The sequence below is a fragment of the Tenrec ecaudatus genome, chromosome 1 (genome assembly GCF_050624435.1).
Source record: "Tenrec ecaudatus isolate mTenEca1 chromosome 1, mTenEca1.hap1, whole genome shotgun sequence".
Classification (NCBI taxonomy): Eukaryota; Metazoa; Chordata; class Mammalia; order Afrosoricida; family Tenrecidae; genus Tenrec; species Tenrec ecaudatus.
In genome coordinates, this window is record NC_134530.1 from 67,140,609 (window position 1) to 67,144,826 (window position 4,218).

A 4,218-nucleotide genomic window follows, 5' to 3' on the forward strand; every position below is an offset into this window, starting at 1 on the left:
AACTGGTCGCCATTAGTCAATTCTGCCTCAGCTGCCATATGGGGTAGAGGGGGGACTGTCCCACAGGGCTTCCAGTGCTGTAGTCTGTCACTGGTTATCCCACGGAGTACTGGTGGGTTTAAGCACTAACCTTTCAGCAGCCGAATGGTAACTGCCACCAGGAATGCTTTGGTACCTACTGAGTCAATGTATTTGCATGACTGAAAGATCTTGGGATGTACGAGACGAAATGAGCAGCGTGGAGAGAAGAAGAGATTAAACAAAGATTCCTGGGAGGAGGTAACAGTGGAGGTGAGTATTGAGAGACGGATTGGAAGTAGCCAGGAGATGAGAGTGGGAAAGTCTAGAAAAGGCACTCATTCACAGGCCAAAATCTATTAGAGATGGGGAATAAGGCAAACATTATTTCGTAAAAGTGATTCTTTAGCTGAATAAATTCCCTTGCCCCTCAATGACAGCTAGGCACTAGGGTTGTGTACTGTGGTCACCTGTCCTGAGGACCAAGTGGGCGAGCGCTCAAGACCACAGGGGGACTGTTAGGGGACTAACATACACTTTGGACCAGGAGATGAATTTCCACATGAATGAGGATTATGGTCCAGTGCTTCTGTAAGAGCAGCAGTAACAAGGCAGCTAAAAAGAAACACCTTTCTTTAATTGTTCTATGTATTTGAGAAGTTGAACACGCAAGGTTGAAATAATTGCATAAGTAAAAAAAAAAAAGATACCTTAAGTAACATTTTAAAAGACATGCTCCAGAACTTACATTTTCCGTTTGCAAAACTATCCCCTCAAAACAGTGCCACAAGTAGATTGCTCACTTATCCTCAGATAGGCCGCTGCCATCATCTCTGTAACTGCACACTGGGAAAACACTTTCAAGCCTGTAAGGGGTGTTTTAAAATGTACTAGTGCTTGACAGAATGAACTATCCTTTGAGGAAAGGTTTTCCATCAGAAATCACCTGGAGCTGGAATAGATGACCTGCAGCTTAGCTGCAGCTTGCAACGAGCTCTCCATCCACACTGCTGCTGCAGCTGCCCACTTGACCCTTCTGCCACTGCCTTCTCTGGCCTTGCTAAGGTGATGTGTTCAAGTACTGTGCTGGGTGCTCAAGGCAAGGATTTGAGAAAGCTCGTGCGTGTGTTCGGATGGAATGAGTACCCGATCCTGTGGGATCGATCCTAAGGTGACGTGTAACTGCACACGGCAGGGGTGGATGCTGTCGGCAGAAGGGACTAGTCTGACAAGGGAAGGAAAGGCTCTGAGAGAAGATTGGGGAGGTAAGGGCTTAGAGAAGGTAAACAGTCCTATGACCACATTAAGGAACGCACTGTAGAACAGGTAATGGCTGTAACTGGAAGGGTTTAAATAAAACTAATGATTAGTAGATCAGGTGTTTTCAATAGCGCATTCTGGCAGTTGTGAGGAATATTAACAGAATAAGGCAAGTGTGTCAAGCTGGTGGCCCATGGGCCACATGCAGCCCCCGAGGTAATTTTTTGTGGCCCACAATGCTCTGAAATAAAATGAAAATAGAAAAAAAATGTTATGAAGAAAATAACGCTTAGGGGAGATCGAGGCAATATCATACACATAGTTCCCTCCTTACATTTTATTTCAGAAATAAAATGAAAATAGAAAAAAAATGTTATGAAGAAAATAGCGCTTAGGGGGGATCGAGGCAATACCGTACACAGGATTCCCTCGTTACATTTTATTTCAGAGTATCGTGGGCCACAAAAAAATTACCTTGGCAGCATGTGGCCGGCGGGCCGCCAGTTTGACAGCCCTGGAATAAGGTGAAGAGACCATTAGAAGCCCACAGCAAGTGTTCGAAGTCAAGGGTCAGTGAACTATGGCTGGCAGCCCAGATTCCACTCCATTTTAGTGTGGTTAGTGCGCTAAGAATGGTTTTCTCATTTTTGAATAGTTGATGTGAAAACTACATGAAATGAGAAGCTCGGTGTATGTACATGAAGTTGTAGCATAGCTACACTTGTTTGCATGTTGTTTATGATGCTTTCAGGCTATTGTGAGGCCCACTAAGCCTATTTACTATCTGGTCCTTTCAAGAAAGGAAGAGGCGGGAAATAAACCAAAACAAACAACTGTTGTAACCAAGTTCACTGCCATCAGGTCTGATGCCAACTCAGCGACCTTACAGGACTGCCCCTGTGAGTTTCTGAGACTGTTTATGGAGGAGAAAAGAAGCCCCATCTTTCCCACAGAGTGGCTGGTGGTGTCCATCTGCATACCAATGTGCAAACCATTACCCCACCAGGGTTTTCTACTTCCATAAACAGCTAACTTGGAAACCCACGGGAGCAGCTCTGCACTGTCCTATAGGGTTGCGATGAGTCAGAATTGTCTCTAGCAATGAGTGACCCCAGTTCTAGGCAATAAATGATATTGGCCTCTATGTAAGGTGACCAGACGTCCCGATTTTTAACAATTTATTCTGTGTCCTGCGGCGATTTTTAAAAGTCTCAATTTTTGGAAAGAATGCACGACAAGCTAGGGTATACGGCTGCCATGTGGCTATTTCGCCAGGAGATGAGTTTTATCAATGGTGTCCCGCTTTACCAAGGTTGAAATCTGGTCACCCTACTGGGCAAAAGCAGTAGGCATGAAGAGACTCTGGGAGGTCAAAGTGGAAATGACAAGCCTAGGTGGTACTAATGGAATCAAGGATTCCTGCCCTAGCTTCCTCACTGGCTTGCCTACTTAATTCTTGCCCACCCCCACCTCTATTCCGAACCCATACACAGCCCGGCCCCATTGAGCATGATGTCACTTCCTAAGGTTCAATTCTAAAATGACCTTTCTCTGTATTGCCCTGACACGCAATTTCACTTCAATCATTGCATATTTGATCCTGCCTACCCTATGCCTGCCCCCCCCTTACTCGTATTGAACTAATTTATTTGCATTTCCTAGGAATCTTAGTGGCATTGTGGGTTGAGTTGAGCTGCTGACGGGCAAGGTTGTCTCCCATATTTAGACTCAGAAACCCCACAGGGCAGTTTTACTCTGTCATATATTTAGTGTATGCATAGGCATCCATGCGATGGGGGCAGTGAGGCTTGGTGTGAAACAGTTTCTCCTAGCCGCAGCGTAAATCTGCCTGGAAAGGCTGCATTCTTCCTTTTCCCACCTCCCAACTCCCAAGTGCTTTGTGCTTTCATGGCTCTGGAATTGGGTGCTTAAATTTCTACCTCCATCCCTAGATTGAATTCCAGAAGGCAAAAACGGACTCCCCCAGCTGATAGAAGCCTAAAGAACGAATGACGGTAGTTTTAACATCAGCGCTCGCCTCAATGTTACCATTTGTGAAACGAATAGCAATCCTTATTCCACCTGACTCTTGTAAGGATAAAATACAAGAAACATGTCTAGTTTGCGCCAAAAAACGTGAGTTGAGATTAAATCTGACTCGTGACCAATGCGAGAGGATGTGAATACTTAACAAGGCACACTCCTAAATATACATGGTAAAATGGAACCGAGGGTCGGCCCCCTTGGAGTATTACCGTCCCCCGCTCCTCTTGTTGAACGGGGTGGGGGGGGGTGGGGGGGGAAGGCGGGGACAGAGTGTCTGAGATCCCACCTTGTCGCTCCAAGGTGACTGCTTCGCCGAAAGCGCACGCTCCTCTAAGGCATACATACTAGTGCTGGTCCAGAAACCCTCGGCTGTGCAGCGAGTACACGGCCATTGAAACACTGCGCTATCCCAGAAACGGGTGTGCAGGCAGCACAAGGACCGTTCTTTGGAACAGGGCGGGAGGCCATCCCTTCACAAAGGGCTAAGGTATGGAGCCTTCTTCCAAGCGCTGGGGCAAGCCAGGTAAACCCGAGCCAAGGGTTTCCGTCTTCCCGTGCCTTCTGCCGGGGCACAACCCTGACAGCGGGGCTAGCCCGCACCCGAAGCCGCCTCGCGACAACCACGTTCCTTCTGGCCGCCGTCTCGGGCACTCTATGGTTCTCGTGGCGGCTCCACTCTAATTCTAGTTCCGGTCTCTATGGCGGCGGTGGCGGCAGGAGCGGTAGTAGGTCGACCGAATTAGGCGCCTAAGAGCCAATGAGAAGAGGCGAGTGAAAAAGCATTCGCCTATAGCAGGCAGGTATTGGGGTCAGGTGGCGGGATTGACAAGAGCTTTGGCCAATGAGCGGCACGTAGGGCGGGTCGTTCGCAGGGTTTATCCCGCCTGTCCCGCC